The sequence below is a fragment of the Kogia breviceps genome, chromosome 13, assembly GCF_026419965.1.
Source record: "Kogia breviceps isolate mKogBre1 chromosome 13, mKogBre1 haplotype 1, whole genome shotgun sequence".
NCBI classification, from domain to species: domain Eukaryota; kingdom Metazoa; phylum Chordata; class Mammalia; order Artiodactyla; family Physeteridae; genus Kogia; species Kogia breviceps.
Window position 1 is genome coordinate 59797119 of NC_081322.1, and position 17521 is coordinate 59814639.

Genomic DNA, 17521 nt, shown 5'->3' on the forward strand with positions numbered 1-17521 from the left:
TCCCCTTTGCCAGACTGAATTCCTTGTTGCCCAGTTTTGATCATCTGTTTCTCCCCAACACCTTGTAGCATGATTAGCACAAGGTAGGCCTTTAATATAAGTTTATGGACTGTGGACATCTCTGAAGATATATGTGAAGTAGAAACATCATCCAGAAATTATCTAGAGAGAACAAATCTAAAATGGATTTTTAGAAAGAGGAATCTACAATTAATTTTAGTTTCTTTTGGGGTAAGGTCTTAGTTTTGCACATAGCCCCTGGCTTTGCTTCCTTTCTCCTCCTGTAGTCTCTCTCCCTTTGGCCATTTCACTGCTTATTCAAGGGCTAGGGAGAAAAGGAGAGAAGCTGAAATTCAGATCAGTTAATTAGGCTGTTTGGGAGCAACTCAGAAAAAGGTTGGATGTGGTGGGTGAAATCAATATTATCTATAGTTCTTACTAACCCAGCCTTCTCCACTTCACATCCCTAAACCAACTGTTTCCCAAAATATGAAGCATATTTTATGAACTCATTTCAGCTTCACAGAGTTTGTTCCTTTGTTTTGAGTACATGTCAAGCCATATATCCTGATTTTTGGTTTGGAGAATTTGGTCACTATACCAACAGAAGACATTGTCGGGTAGTCTGCTTCTCTAGGGTAATTTCATGGTCCTAAGGAAAGAATTTAACAGTTTATTTTCTGAAACTGGTTCAAGGAACATTCTTTAAGTGAAAAAATTCAATCAAGAATATTATTACTTATATTTTGGAGGAGTTTTAATACAGAATTTCCATCTGTGATATATTTAAATTCTAGGCCTCAGGCAGCAATTTTGGAAAGGGCCTCCTCTACCCTTTATTAGATGCAAACTAAATAGTCCATTCTGAGGGGTGGGGGCATTACTTTATCTCCCCACCCCAGCAAAATGTAAGACCTGCTTCCACCATTCCTGAAGTGCTACAATTTTTCTCACGAAGCGAGCTCCGTTATTGACATAGAGGTGTTTATCACAATTTTAATTTCTTGAATTATTTGCTAAGTACTTGTATCTAGTAGAAAAGGAGAATGGTGAGCGGCCCAAAAGGAGGCCTGTAGTCAATAAGTGGAAAGCTGTCAATACCGAAATACAATACCCTCGCTTGATCTAGTTTTGATGCCTTAGCAAAGACAGGTTTTGCTATTTAGGACCGCTCAGCAATCTTGATTGAATACATTCAGAGGGTCGTCCTCGACCTGCTTATTGCCAGAGGACAGAGGACTTTAACACTGATTTCTAAAGTTGACATACGTATCCCAACATATTTCACAACAGAGGCCTAACACGTTTAAGCTGTCAATAAAGACCAACACTTAAGAAACGCAAAGCACGTGCACACTTCACATGCACACTTTATAAGGTATTCTTCCAGTCCTAAAAGCGGGGGAGGTTCTAGGGCATAAAAACTTAAAACTTTATTTCTTATTTTTCATGACCTGTAGCATGCATTTAGCTTTTGGGTTGTGTTCGTATAAGACTAAGCCCCACTCTTTAATGGCTGAAAGCGTACCTTTAACAGTATATGGTGGATTAGCTGCTCTGAGAAATGGCTTTTAAAAAAAGTAAAGTGAAAAACAGACAAAGAAATTTATAACCTTAGCAGTCTTTCATATTTGTTTTGATTGTTCTTGAACCAGCCCTGAGCCGGTGACAAGGGTATTGAAAAGATGCACCTGAAACAGTGTCTGCGGGCTGCTGCATTTGCCAACCCGCTTTAATGCTGCTTTCCAGCGGCGAAGGCGCAGCAGCATTAACAGGGAAGCCAGAGCGAGCTTCCCCGGCAGTGGCGGCGGCGGCGGCAGTGGCGGTGGCGGCGGCGGCGGCGGCGGCACCGGCACCAGCGCAGTTTCCCCTCTCCCCAGCCCTGACTCTACGCGCACATGCGCAGTGCGCCCGCAGCCCTGGACCATTTGTCAGGACTACTCGTGAGACGGAGAAAAAAAAAAGAGAAAATTTGGGGGTAAGGAGCGGTTGATCGGATCTAATCTCTTATTAATCTGAAGATTTGTCCGTGCAAAAGCCATTCATTTATTTTTCTGGGTGAGGATGAAAGTTAAGAGACCTATGCAGAGAAGGAAGCGCACCCTCGTCTTGTGAAACAGATCAGGGGAGGGGAAAGGACAGAAGGGGTTTCTCCCCCACTTCTCTGCGCCTCTGGGAAAGAGAAGAAAACTTAATCCTGGGGAAAAAAGTGGGCAAGTGACTCGGAAACGGCTGGAGGGGGAGTCTCTGGGCATCTCACTCTGAAGTAGTGAGTGCGAGTGTGAAAGAGGAACAAAAGAGAGAGAAAAGAGAAAGGAAAAAATGGGGGGAGGAGAGACTTGTATTTTTTTTCTTTGCGCGCACACGGGGAAGGGTGTGGGGGGCCGTGCGGAAAGGAGCCCGGGCGAGGCGGCCGCGTCGGGCTCTCGCCCGCGCGCAGGCGGCCAGATGCGTGTGTGCCCCCTCCCCCGCGCCCCCCGAGCTTGTCACTTTGGTCGCTTTCATGACACCGGGCGCGGGGTGGGGAGCGCGGCGGCGCCGGGCTCCGCCGGGGTGCGTGCCCGAGTGGGCGCCGCGGAGCCGCAGCCCGGGCGGCGAGCGCGGCCGCCGAGGCTGGGGGCGCCGGCGGGGGCGGCCGGGGCCGCAGATCGGTGCGGCGAGAGGCGCGAGCCCCGCGCGCCGCCCCTGCGGCCCCCTCCGCCCGTGTGGCCTTTGTGCCGGGCGCGCACCGGAGAGCGAGCGAGCGAGCGCGAGAAGTACAAGTACGGGAGACCGAGGCAGTGGGAAAAGAGGCCGGGCCACTTTCTCCCCGCTCGGGCTGCGGAGAATGGACTGGTTGAATGTGCAGGCGCGTCTCCCCGGCGTGTGCTCTGTGTGTGTGTGTGTGTGTGTGTGTGTGTGCGCGCGCGGCGGAAAGGCCTCCCCGACTCCCACCGCGCACACGCACACTCACACGCACGCACACACTCACGGACCCGCGGCGGGCTCGGCGGCCGAGAGTTTGCGTTTTCTTCCTCGCCGCCTCCCCCTTCCCGACCGACTGTGTGAGAATTTCATATAGATCAGCTCCAATTTCCGCCATTTTGGGAAAGTTGCACAAAAATAAACCCTCCGGTTTATTTCTGCCCGAGGCAGGAAAGTGCTTCGGGAAGCGAGGCGGCGCGGGCCCGCGGCGGCCGTCCGCGCGGGGGAGGGCGCAGGGCGCGGGCTCGCGGGCCGGGCCGGGAGCCCGCGCCGTCGCTGCATTCGCCCCGCGCCGTGCCGCGCCGGCCCGGGTGCGGGCGCCGGCGTGTGTCGGGAGGCGGCGGCCGCGGCGGCGGTAGCAGCGGGCGGCGGCAGCCGCCGCGCCGGGGAGGCGGGCGGGGGCGGGGGGGTGGAGGCGCGGGGCTCCTTTTCCTGCAACTTGTTTACGCCGTGCTTATACCGGGGAGGCAAAGAGGGGTCCGAGGCGGGGCCGCCGCCCGCCTCGCGCCGCGTGCGTGTGCCGTTCCGGGATAATGGGTTTTGCACACTAGCGTCCTGGGCCCGGCGGGCCGTCCTCGCGCCGCGGCGGCCCGGTGGGGGGAAGTAGAGGCCGGCGGGGGTGGGGATCGGGAAGCGCAGGAGCCGAGGCATCCGCCGCGCGCCCCGCGAGCTGGTGGGGCGGGGGGGGGGGAGGAGCGGGAGGAAAACTTGTGAGCCCTGGAAGCGGGGGAGGGGGGCGCAACTTCTGTGCTGGTGGTAAAACTTTAATTACCTTGAAAGAAAAAGGCCCTGCAGTCTCCCCCACCCTTTCTGGTCAAAGCCCGGCCCAAGCGCGACCGTGAGAGAAAGTTTAAAAGCGGGCACTTTCCTCCCCGCCTTCCCCGCGGAGGGTTGGGGGTATCTGTTTGTCCGTCTGCGCTCGGAGAGAGGTGGGGGTAACGAGCCGTCCTCCGGGGTCGCGAAGATCGTGGCTCTTACCCCACCCTTCCACGGGGAGACGAAGGTAAACGTCGCTTCGGTTTCCCTCCTACCTCCCCCCTCCCCGCTTCCTTTTCCTCCCCCTCCCTGCCGATTTTTTGAGGGGACCCAAAAAACGGAGTCTCTTTCCTTATGCAACTTCCTCGGGCGCTGTGAGCACGGCCCTTCCCCCTCCCTGCATCCCTCGGCCCGCTCCTCTACCCCCTCGGGTCTACCGCCCGAAAAATGCGTTAGAGATCCTTCAGAGTGCACCGAAACAAAAATAGATTTTTGATTGTTCTGAGTTTAAGTTCGGGGAAACTGAGATGAGAAATAAGAATGGGGCGGGGGGGAGCGGCTGGAGCGAGTGCGTCGAATATTAATTTTGATTTTCCTAGAGGGTTGTTTGTAATAGCTTTATCGGTTTGGGGAGCCCGAGAGTCTCTGTACTGGCTAGCTCGGTCGCGTGGATTTTTGCGCAAGTTTTTAGAAAAACACTGACTCGAGTAGAGCATTTCTCCGGAAAGTTTCAAGTGCAGCAAAATAGCGAACGTACAAAACTGGCCAAGGGGAGACCTCTAGTGGTTAAACGCATCTTTTTAAGTTCGGAAGGCCGAGAGCAAACTTTGGCCTTTACTTTTAGCTACGTAGTCCGTTCAGACGTGGAAGTAATTAGACGACCCGAGCGAGCAGCCAGATGTTGTATGAGAGGATGCTGATCAGAAATAGAAAGTTTAGTACATTGGAGAGCAAATGAGATCTGAGCACCCAGACTCTACAACTTCTCTTCATTACTTCTATGGGAAAAAACCCACTTTGCTTTTATTCTGGGATTTGAGATTGATCACTCTCTGGATTAGAAGCAATTGTTTGGTTTTTATATTTATCGTTGTCTACACATTTGATCAACTTTTAATCAGGAGTCACAGCGGATAATTTCATTTGAACGTTAATAAAAATGCAAAGTGCAACTTGTGCTTAAAACTTCGAAAAAATGAGAAAGACCTTTGGTTGAAATTTGCCTTTTATGTGAGCTGATCATTTTATTCTCTAATAAATATAATTTGAGGCTGGTATTTAGTTTCTTAAACATACAGTTCTATATAGTCATAAAATAAATGGCCCCTTTTAGTGCTAAGAGTATAATTTTGTTTCACTGCAAAAGACATTATTTCTGAATACTTAGTGATTTAAACGCTTAGATATTTGATATATGGACAAAACTTGCTTACATAGTGTCTATTCTTTTGCCAGTGTGTGTTCTGCATAGTAACTTTAGTTTTAAGAAAAGCAATGAGAGAAATGAAAGTTGAATCAAATGACCCTTGTAACTTTCATCTGCTTGTCATGCAATGGGAGAGACTTTAATGGGGGAATTTAGGGGAGGGCAATGATACAAATGATAAAATCTAGTTCATCTCATCCAGAAGTAGTTTTTTTTTTTTTAACATACCAAGTGGTAATGTACGAAATTATACAGTAAATCAGCAATTCAAAATTTATACATGTTAATTGCAGGTTTGAAGGCTTCTTTTTTATGACAATAGTTTGACTTCATTTGTCCTCCTTTTAAATCAATGCTAGACCTCCAGAAGAAGTCTTGAGGGTGGACGACAGTCTTAAAGACCATCAGACAATTATTTCTTCACTGCAACTAGGTAAGAGTTGCATGTTGAAACAAATTCCTTGATATACTTGCAAATGTTAAAAGCTGCATTTGAGGATGAGGGAGGAGAGTGTGGAACAAGGTTGGTAGGAAAACATTTTGCGAGGGCCGCTTTGAATGCATGAAAGTCTTGACACTGAGTGTGATTGAGGCTCCAATTAAAACATTAGGAAAAGTTAAGAGATTGTTCTGGATAACCTTTGGACTGGCTTTTTGCTAGATTCTTAATTCACACTCCAATTGCACCTGTTTTCTACTGAAAATAAATAGTTTTATTCTTTGGAATTGAGAAAGTGGGAAAACTAGAACAAAGCAATTGTGAATTAATATAACTTGTATAAGTACACAGTGATATGGAAGGGGAACTTGGTAAAATTTTGTAGGTGAAATTCACAACAAGATCTTTAGGGATATTTAAGTAACTTATATTCTGTAACTGAAGTCCAACGGTGGGCTGACTTGTGCCAAATATCGAATCATAGGTTATAGTGAGTTTCCAGGTGTGTTAGCTTAAACTTGTCAACTTTTAAGCATATCACCACAGGGAATACAGCTGTTGTCCAGTAAAGATCCCTTTGGTAATTTTGGAGGGTGCTGGTTTGTCTCCAATAATCCAGGGCCTACTTTCAGGACAAAGGTCATTCTCAGGCAAAGGGGGGCCCTCTCTGGGTAGAGCATCAAAGTACATTTGTGCTACTGTAGTGCCTTCTACTATGTATACCTTTTTTCTTTAGATCTTTCCTTTTCTTTTTCTGCCTTTCATTTTCGTTCTCTGTCTTGAGTATTAAAGGAGTTGCTAATTCTTGTTTGGCAAAAACAAAAGAAAACAAAATAAATTAGCAAGACTAATAATCCCTGTTGAGCCACCTTATAACCAGGGTAGATGTGGTCTCGATGTCATAACTGAATAAATACCAATATAAAAATGATTGTTAAAAGGGAATTTGTTGTCATTTTCTGCTTGTGGATCATCTTGAGTGGTATAATTAGCAAAATAAATAGATGTCCACGTAGGTGATGCAGCAGAGACAAGGGGGCAAGAACGGCTCCAAGAAGATCACACAGAAGTAGAGTTCAGGCAGAGTGAAATGTGTTTCCTAGGACGGTGAGTTTCATGTTTAGATGTGCTGAGTGGAAGACCATGATTATTTTTCTTCACTTGGGGAATCATTGAGAGAGTGTAGAGTACTAGAATAGGAATCAGAAGACAATTTAGCCAGTAAATGTGCCACTTTGTGTAAGTCACTTTAACTCTTTCAACCTAGATTTCCCCATCTGGAAAAGTGGAGCAACAATGCTTGCCTTGGTTTTTTTGTACAAGGGATCAAATAAAATAAGGTTTTGAGCGCTATGAAGAGCTATTCAAATGTTTGAAATGGTTGTCATATTACCATATCACCTTAGCCAGGTTTTGTGAAAATGGCAGGAGGTGGGTTTTTTGTTTGTTTGTTTTGGGTTTTTTTTTTTGCGGTACGCGGGCCCCTCACTGTTGTGGCCTCTCCCATTGCGGGGCACAGGCTCCGGATGCGCAGGCTCAGCGGCCATGGCTCACGGGCCCAGCCGCTCCGCGGCATGTGGGATCTTCGCGGACCGGGGCACGAACCCGTGTCCCCTGCATCGGCAGGCGGACTCTCAACCACTGCGCCACCAGGGAAGCTCTAGGAGGTAGGTTTTTAAGAGCTGAACAGAGTGATTTAATTCCTGGCTAAAATTATTAGATTAGTTTTTGGTGTATATATTATATGGACTTGTCACAGTACTTCTGGGGGATATTTCTTCTTTTTAGGAAAATAGTAGTTTCTCTTTTACAGCTTTGGCTCCTTGAGAGAAGGGACCATGTTTTTAACATGGTGTTGAATACGAATTGAGATTTATTTGTACCAAACTAGTCAGTTGCTAGGTAGGAGTAGATGAAATAAATACTTTTAAATAGAAAATGATGCCAAATTGTGGAAATGGTAGGATGATGAAAGTAGAAGGGTTGGTGTGAGGGGAATTCATGTGCTGTAATTAATAGTTTAGTTGTTTGAATCTGCTGGGAAATGAGGATGAGAAAATAGGTAACTGGAGTAGTAAGAATTTAAACTCTTGGGGCCAGAAAATGGGTCCTGCAAATGACTGTGGATTTAGGGGAAGCTACCTGTAGGGCTTTCTCCCCGCTGTGTTTTCTAGACCTCTTTGCTGCTTTTCTAATTCTAATCAACTGTTATCTAGATAGAAAAAAGAAAACCACAAATACTGTCATTGTTTTCAATTTGATGATACCGAACTTGACAAACTCTGACAAGTTTTAGTTTAGTTTATCTCACTTCTCTTGTAAATTATCCAATCAATACGGTAAGAACCCAAAAACCCAATAGTGAAGGAAAGAAGAAATATATGTCCTGTTTAATTCGTCCCTGAGTAATTGAAGATTGGTTCTTGAAAAATTCCACTGGTTTGTTTTGTTTGGTAGTTTATTTATAAGAAATATATATATCAACAAAGGCTATTTATAATAGGATGGGAAACTTACAAAAGAAGTTACTTTATGTGGTGTGGACAAGGGTATCCTTGGGGTCCCAAGGTTGGGTAACCTGAGTAATCTCTCTGGCGATGTTTCTACTAGTTAACTTATTTTTATTGAGCTCTTACAATGCTGAACACTGAAAGACTAGGTCTTTGCCCTTGATGAGTTCCCTACACACTTACCCCAGGAGTTTGATTTATGAAGTCGAATTGAAAAAAGCCTTTAAGAAGTCCTTTTGCAGGAGACAGGGTGGTTTGAAGGAAAGAACAAGGACTTTTGAGTGGAACTTGTGTAAAGTTGGGTGATCCTGGATGTGGCTCCAGTTTCTTCCTCAGAAGTGGACTTATAGTTAATGACTTGGGTAGTGATTAGAAGAATTACCTATGTATTATAATAAAACCTTTTTATTATTATTTACTATTCTTTCTGTAAGTCAGCATTTTATGTCAGTTCACAAATATTTATTGAGTATCTGTTTTGTGTAAGTCTCTGTTGGGAAGTGCTTCACATAATCAATGCTTAGAATAGGGTGAAGTCAATGAATTTGTTGAGGCTACAGAGAAAGCAACAGTCTTTGGCCTCAGTGTGTTCATAATCTAGTTGAGGAGATAATCTATACACATACAATGGTAATTACCTAAACAAAGCCATGGTTCAGTGCTAGTGAAAGGTAGACAGAGGTAAATACAGTAAGTACTATGGTGGTACTACTGGATGTGTTTCCTAAGAAGGGACCTGGAAGGTAGGGTGCCCTCTGCAAAACACTGTGAAGTGTTGATATAGTCAATGTAATTGTGTATTGAGTGCCTTCTGAATGTCAAGCATTAAGCTAGATATTTTAGATTCATTCATTGATTCACTCATTCATTTATCTAACAAAAACTTACCGAGTGCCTTCTGTATGCCCAGGTACTGTTCTAGATACTGAATATTATCCCTAATACTTTAACTAACCTGGAGCATTTGGTATTATTAATTCTTTTTTAGAGCAAACTGGTGCTCAGAGATACTTAGTAACTTGTCTTAGTTCATATCATGCACTTTGAAAGGGGTGGGACCTGGGAAAATGACACTGGCTTTTGTTTTGTTATGTCTTTAACTTTCTAATATTCCAACTAGTAATTCTTAGAATATTTCTAAGAAAACACATTTCCGGATTAATGTATTTGCTCTTACACATTGGTTCGCTAAGATGAGCAATAGCAAACAGGTGTAAGAAAAAATTACAGGAAGAAAACACTATCTCTTCACTTTTCTCTCTTTTTTTTTTTCCATTTTTTAAAAGTTGGGGAAAGACTGAGTTATACTGAAAAGAACACCTTGGTCTAGTTCATGGCCTTGAAATGGTCACTAACTGTTAATAAAACATTACTCAGATTAGTTTTGGCAATTACTAGGCTTATATATAAAAAGATTTCACTTGTTCTATATAGGAAGAGACCTGATAAGGCAATAGGGTGTGGTATCAAAAAGTGTAAATCAATCAATCATCAATCAAAAGATTGGGACCTAAATTTACCATTTTCTGAACTCAAAACATGATGGAATTTATTCTGATTGTAAAAGAAGAAAGTTAAAATGAGGGATAGAGATAATGGTGGTGAGAAGCTGAGAGTAGGGAGGAATGTAGTGTTAGAATCAAAGTTTAATAAAGATAACAGGGAATATGACTAAGAATATATTCACCAAAATACGATAACTACTGATATTATGCTCTTTAACCAGAAGAGTAGGCCCATTTACAGAATGAAGAGAAGAGTTTTTGATTCATTGGGTGGTTCTGGATTACAGTGGGAGTCATATAATATTTCTGTTATCTGAGTCGTGGTCCATCAAGCAGAGCTTTTGTCTGACTCAGAAGGATGCTACTGCAGGCATTGATTATAGGGTGATGGACTGTTTCTCCTTTGTTTTTGTTTGTTTTTTTGTTGCTTACATTTTTATTGGGGTACAGTTGATTTACAATGTTGTGTTAGTTTCAGGTGTACAGCCTGTTTCTCCTCTGTTGAAACACTGTCATCCAGTAAATTTTTCTGAGTACCTGCTGTGTGCCAGGCCTTTTCAAGATTGGACTATAGCTTTATGTTATGTGAAATTTTATAGACTTAAACCAGTTCAGTTCGTAAAACACTTTTAGTAGGATGGTTCAGGCACCAAAATCAGTTGATTATTTTTCTCCCATCTGTTACACTGATTGAACCCTGAACTGTGAATTGAAATCCCTGGTCTGGTTGTTAAATGGTCTAGATAATTTCACCCCATTGGTTTGTGGTCTTATTTGGTGGATTGGAGGCCTAGCTGTTCAATCTATTGATAAGGAGTTTAGCTACAAATGGTCATCAGGATAAGCCCCGTAGACATGACTTCTGTGACAGAAATAAAATCTGGTCAAATCTAATTTATTATATGCAAAAGAGAAATCAAGTGTAAATCTTTTAATTCTGGCTCTATGTTCTATAAAAATATGAAGCAGAATAAGAAAAAAGATACTGTTTTTAGCATTTTAAAAATTATGAAGTGAAATAAGAACAAGATACTACTTTTAGTTTTCTTTTTAAATTTAAGTTCATGCATATTTTGCATAAGCATGGAAATATCTGTGTGAGACAGGTTCTTGCTCTTTTTATTCCCTTGAATCCCTCTAATGGGTGTAAAATTTCTATTATTACACTACTAGTGTAATATGTTGATGACATGATAGCACTTTTCAGGATATTTTTGCCTCAAATTGAGATACAGTCTGTACACTGAAAATGAACTTCAAATAAAAGCATTCGAAGAGAGTATATTAAATATGCTGTAAGACTGTTAATGTCAGTTTGTGATTTCATTTTCTATGTACATTTTTTTTTTCTTGAAGGGCATTTTTCATTTTCTGTTCCTTCTTCAGAGGAAGTTAAGTAGGTTAGGCCACAGAATCTCAAATAATTCATCCTTCTTACAGTAACAAACGGAAGGGCAGGAAGTTGAGATTTCCTAAAGGTTGCCTTCAGTGACTACCCCTTTGCATGTAATCTCCATGGCAGAAAAGGTAGCAAATCAGAGAAACCATCAATACATTATAACTAGGGTCATTTTCATTAAAACATGACCAGTAGATAACTACTGGTGGTGGTGGAGTGTTTCTGAAAATGTATCAGTAAGAAGGAACTGTCCTAATAACTGATTTCATATTTAAAGGAAGGCATCTACTATATAAGCATATATATGGACAGGAGACCCAGATGCTCAAGGATTTGTTCTTGATGCTACTGAGATTTCAGTTCTCACATTGAAATGATCTAGAGTTTTACCTTCCTAAAACTCTCTATGAACTTGGGCCCTCAGGGCAAAATTTCACATCTCTCCACAACAGATCTCAGTTCCAGTATGTGTGCGATTCAGAGTTCTTGCCAGTCAAGGTGAGTAGAATATCAAAGCTGGTATCTGTCATGCTTGATTTGAAAGGAAAGTTTTTCTTTGTAGCAAACTATGTTTGTTGAGAGATGCTTCAGGTGTGAGTTTAGATTTTTCTCTTATCCTTCTTGAATAAGCCGGTTTAAGAGGTTTGAATTTAACTTCTTTTCGTGTATTCTTCACTGACACTTAAATAAGGAGGGTTTCTTGGAGTAGGAATGTTATCCTTCTGCCGAAGAGGTAAATAAATACTTAGCAGCCTCGTTGTTAGTTAGAATTTTCACTGGAGAATAAGAGATAGATGGACAAATGAAGATCTTTTCCTGATTTCCTCTCTCCCCAGTCCCTGCCCACAACTAGTCTGTTAAATTTTCCCCTTCTGTTTTATTCATTCATCTGATAAATTTTTGTTGATTCCTACTGTGGATAATCACATGGGATAGCGAAATGAATAAATCCAGTTTTCTTTCCTCCAAAACCTCCTGTAAGTAAATGATCATGATATGATGTAATAAGTATTATAATTGGGGTATAGAGTCTGCCTTTCCAGCGCCTCTTCTCCTGGCATCTTACGTACACATATTCCAGTACTTGTGCAGAGAAAGACTCACTGTAGTCATTTGAGTCCCCTTTGGAGAGGATCCATAGCTTTCATCCCTCTTTTTCCTCCTGGCCTCTTGCTGCGATCTATTACGGTGCTTTCTGTTTGCCTCTGTACTAGCTTTCTTGAAAGCAGGTCCTGGAACCACAGTTGGTATGCAAGGAAGCTTTTATGCCTCCTTAGCAAAAATGTCACAGTAAGGTTGCCAGTGGCTTAGTCTTGGGTCGCTGTTCAGAGATTATGTCCTTCATACTTTTCTCCTTGTTAAAATGTTCTTTATAAGAGCTTGGGAAAACTAGTACTTATTGACCTTTCATCAGCTACCCAAATTCATTTTGAAATTTTATTTGTCCATGAAATCCCAGAATCCTACCACAGTTCTTAACTTCCACTTTTCTCCACCTTCACCCCTGGACTCTTGAGAAATCAAATGGGACTTTGTGGTGCAAAGGTATTGGCTTTTGCAGAGTTATCAACTCCTCTGCCCTGGGATACTTCAGACATCTGGTAAACCCATGTTTGGAGGGAATGTGGACACTGGAGTGCAGCTTGTTTCTTTTCTTCAAAATAACTGTAGCTGTTGTGGACTGAGTGTCCAAAAAGTACAAACCACTTTAACATGCATGATTAAAAAATTTTTTAATCCATATGAAGTAGATATTCCTATTCCATTTTTTAGATGAAGGAGCTAAGGCTTAAGAGATGTTGGGTACCCTGCCCAAGATTATACAGCTAGTAAACTGTGAAGCCAGGATTCAACCCAGGCACTCTGGCTGCTTTGCTTTTCACCTTTACATTAGATTGGCTTCTTTACTGACTAAAATACAATGTGTTGGGTACTAGGGTATAGTTTGAGGGGCACTCTCTTGGAAGGTAAAAGTCTGTTTATTGGTTGGGTGACCTTTTCTTATCTGTAAAATGAGGCTAAGAATTCTTGGCCATCTTAAAAGGTAGCTGCGAGGGTCATCTAGTCTAGTATTGATAAGAGCCTTTAAAATGGCAAAGCATAGAAGAAACCCCCCAGCTCCAGTATGTGTGTATCTCTGGAATGGGTTAGGTTTATTGGCTTTGTGTGACTGCCCCTACATGGCCGTGTATTTGTGGGTATGTGAGTTCCCCCGTTACAGGCTGTGTACCTCTCTGGTGTCATGAAAGTACATAGGAGGCCATTAGAGAATAAATCAGAAAACCATAGATAGACCTTAGGAGGCAGAGGTTTTGTCTTTCTCAGGATCACTCTCTCCAGCCTGGACTCTAGGTCCTGAGGGCATTCCCCAGTGTTAAGACACTACAAATCTCAACACACGGATGCAGATGGGGAGCTCAGCCAGGAGGTAGCACCTCTGTAGTTGACTCTAACCTGAAGATGAATCACCTCTACCCTGTAAAATACTACCTGCTCTCTTGTTGTTTCTTGAATTTATTTTCTATAACTCAGCATCTTCTGAAAAAGGGGATTCCACGGACCTTGCTATACTGTGATAACAGAGCCACAAGGCTAAGTGACTGTGGGAAGCTCGGGCTCAGACAGCACTTCACAGATTGCCGTGCTGCTGCTGCTGGCCTGCACCATCTGTCTCCTAAAGACCCCAGGGGGTTACACATCTCCCTCACCACTAAACTTTTATCACGGGACATGCAGAAATGGTCTAAAAGTTTTGAGGGGCAGACTTTGAGAAATGTGGCCCTAGCCTTTCATCTCGTCCTGTTTACATGCCTTAGCCTGGTCCACAGTGTGGTGCCAGCCCAGCATGGTGGCCGAGAGAGCCTGGCCTTTGGGTCCAACTCCCTCCCCACACAGCAAATCCTTCTCCATTACTTCAGAGGTATTGTTCTATGAAGAAAGCTAGTCATTTCTGGAGCCATGTAACTATAGGTATTATTATTATTAACAATGAAACATCTACTTTTATGTAGTGATCTTGACATCTTCTGATGGAGCTTTAAACACAGATGGCTTACTATAAGAGATGCCATTGAAGTAAAATGAAGGGAAAGGGGAAAAAAAAGCCACTGACTAATTTTTTGAGGTCACAGAGTGACTGTCATGAGCGCAAATAATTGTGAAACCAGATAATTAGAGCAGAAAGTTAAGATTTTATTGACTGCTTACTATGGGATAGGCACTGTGCTGCAGTATTACCTGGTCCATCTCATGTAATCCTCACCAGTGCCCAATGTAGAAAAGTTCTCTTATTTGCCACATTTTACAGGTGGGGAAACAGGCTTCAAGGGATTAGTTGGTCTTGTGTCACAGAATAGGTCATTGTTAATCTTTGGAAAGTGAATTGAAGGGAGGAAAGGAAGGCTGTGGTTTGTTTAGGAAAGGGAGAGGGATGGAAAGAGGAACTTGAGAGAGAGTGGCAGGTTTTGAGGATGATGGATGATGTGTTTGATTTGCGTCTGTCTATGAAAGGATGTCAAGGGGCAGGGTGAGTGGGGATGGGGAGGCCCAAAGCAGTTTTATACGCCACTTTAATAACGTGTTTAGCAGCGGGCAGAGGCCTTTTTGATGATATTACCGAAGATGACGCATAGGACTTTTTTGAGAATGTCACAATGTGCCAGAGACAGCCTTTGGTTAGTGAGTGATGATTTCTACCAAGTACACCAAAAGCCAACTTCAGTTGATGGTATTAATATGGGCATCATAGCAGCAAGGCATTGGATCCCCACAGTGGAGGCTGACTTTTCTTATTGCCGTCTTACTCTTCTGCATAGCTATCATTTTTGTTTCTTTCGTGGTCGTGATTTTAGGGTTAACATTCCTGACTTACTCTTCACAAAAGATAACATTGCCCTCTTGAACCAAAAACTGATGAGTGTAGTCCGTTGACACCAGGCACTGAGATCTCAGTCCCGGCGTCTCTCTGAATGACAGAATTTAAATCGGATTCTCAGATGCTGCTTCTGAGGTCATGTCTACCCCCATTTTACAACTACTACCAGCTCTTGGCCTTGTCATCTCTGTAACTTATTTTTGAAAGATGGGCCTGTTAACTGTAAAGCTATAAAGTGGAATTCTAAAAAAGCAGCCTCATGTAAAATTATTAAAACTATTTAATTGGTCTTAGTGAACAGTAACTAGCCGTTCTTTTAAATACTGTAATATTTTGAAAACAATGGTTTGAGCAGGAATGGCCAGGCTACAGTTAGTACACTTTCTTTAGTAATCTTTAATTCTCACCTTATCTGCAGATCCAGACTTTTGGTTTATAGGCAAGGCCCACTCTCTCACTTTGTGTTGGAACATACTAGATTGGGTTGCTTATCTTTCAGGGGGCTGTTCTCTCCATGCCAGCCCCGGGCAGCCTCTTCACCTTGAACTTGCTGTAGAAGTGCAGCCCTGGGGGAGTCTCTGCTCCCACTCTGAGCCACCATTTTATCCTCTCCTGGTAGATGTGAGGGAAGGAATCATATGAAGGGAGGATTATGAAGGACTCTGTTTATCTCCAGTCAAAATAAGATACAGTAGATTCTTGACATTTGTGAGGGATACTGCCCAAGACCATTGCCAAGCCTCAACCTGAGAAAAATCATTGTAGCATGTAATTCCTCCCTTCAAATTACTAAAGTGTAACTGAAAAATGTGAATGATCTCTCTAGACCTTAAATATTTATCTCACTTGATGAGCAACTTTTGTACTGTCGAGAGCACTTGTTGAAACAAATTCACACATCTTTTCTACTTATTTCCTTTTGGAGCGTTTGGTAGTTTTGTTCACATAGTGTGTCTGAGTCATCATTGCATTTGACATTTCAGCCTTTGATTTATCCGAAACTTCTGTTTTGTGGCTGGGACCTATCACTTTCATAAACATTTCCGTATTCTCCACGTTCTGTCATCAACACTAGAATCAACTAGCAGTTGCTTTTGTTTCATTTCTTAACAAGAAACAAAGTTTTTATCACTTTATTTACAGTGGTCATAGCACTCAGACAAAGCACTGTGACTCAGAGCACACCTGGACCTTGGCCGGGACTCTGGGTTTATGGAGTGTTATTCAGAATCGTGTCTCTGCAAAATGGCAAATTACTAAATGTCATGGGAACTTCAGCTGTCACTCAGGAATGGTAGAAACCATAAATAGTCTGTGAATGCCAGGGTTCTACTGTATGTTTTTGATACCTCAGGTGTGGAGAAGTGAACCCTACCCTTTCTCTTTTCACCCATCTGTGGAGCTGATACATTTGCATATATAGTTAAATACCTACTAGTTAAATTACCCAAGAGCTTTGGGGAAGTTGATTTTCCTAGCACCTTCTAGTCTATAGCTTCATTTGCTGGCATCAGTAACAAGCTAAGTATTTTTCATAAGAAGACGTGCCTTTCAAAACATGGAGTACTTTAAATAAATATGAAATAGGATTTTAAAACTTTTTTTTTTTTTTTTTTTTTTTTTTGTGGTACGCGGGCCTCTCACCGCCAGGGCCCCTCCCGTTGCGGAGCACAGGCTCCGGACGCGCAGGCTCAGCGGCCATGGCTCACGGACCCAGCCGCTCCGTGGCATGTGGGATCTTCCCGGACCGGGGCACGAACCCACGTCCCCTGCGTCGGCAGGCGGACTCTCAACCACTGCGCCACCAGGGAAGTCCTAAAACATTTTTTTTAATGTAACTTATTTTCTTAGGAAAACCCCACACGTTTAAGCATTCAACAGGTACTAAAGGGTACACTACACAGAGAGAAGTTTCCCTCCCTTGGTTGTCTTTTAGTCAGTTGTTGCTCCTTCCTGGATGCAGCCAGTGTTGCCAGCTTCTGACAAATACTGACAAAGATAGGCCATGCATATATAAGCAATACACGTATTTATATATACCCCATTTGTTTTACACAAATGGTAGCACACAGTTTTTATACCTTGCATAAAATTAGTAGTATTAATAGTATCTTGGAGCTCTATCTATATCAGAATGTAAAGAGTTTCCTCATTGTTCTTTCTTTTTTTGTTTGTTTGTTTATTTATGGCTGTGTTGGGTCTTCGTTCCTGCACGCAGGCATTCGCTAATTGTGGCGAGCAGGGGCTACTCTTTGTTGTAAGTGCACAGGCTTCTCATTGCGGTGGCTTCTCTTGTTGTGGAGCTCGGGCTCTAGGTGCGCGGGCTCAGTAGTTGTGGCTTGAGGGCTCTAGAGCACAGGCTCAGTAGTTGTGGCGCACGGGCTTAGTTGCTCCGTGGCCTGTGGGATCTTCCTGAACCAGGGCTCGAACCCGTGTCCCCTACGTTGGCAGGCAGATTCTTAACCACCGCGCCACCAGGGAGGTCCCCCTCATTGTTTTTTAACCATTGTATATGGCTGTACCACAATTGTCCTTTACTGATGGACAGTCAGGTTGTTTCCAGTTTTCTAACTTTACAAACAGTGCTATAGTCCATGAATCACCTTTTACATTTTTTTTATACATGTAAGTATCTATAGGATAAATTT

General features: G+C 43.1%; 1 protein-coding gene across 10 annotated transcripts in view; it reads left to right on the plus strand.

Annotated features, from left to right (window-relative positions):
- Window positions 1–1890: 1890 nt before the first annotated feature.
- L3MBTL3 (L3MBTL histone methyl-lysine binding protein 3) overlaps window positions 1891–17521 on the plus strand; it is a 118776-nt gene continuing 103145 nt past the window's right edge. For 4 of the 10 annotated variants that reach the window (XM_059083270.2, XM_059083273.2, XM_059083274.2 and 1 more), the window contains exons 1-2: window positions 3884–3967; window positions 5506–5579. The gene's annotated coding sequence lies outside the window, so the exon portion shown is untranslated. Of the gene's footprint in view, window positions 1979–2742; window positions 2763–3883; window positions 3968–5505; window positions 5580–17521 lie in introns of those variants that run through there. The other 6 variants (XM_067010741.1, XM_059083271.2, XM_067010742.1 and 3 more) reach the window with 6 other exon arrangements.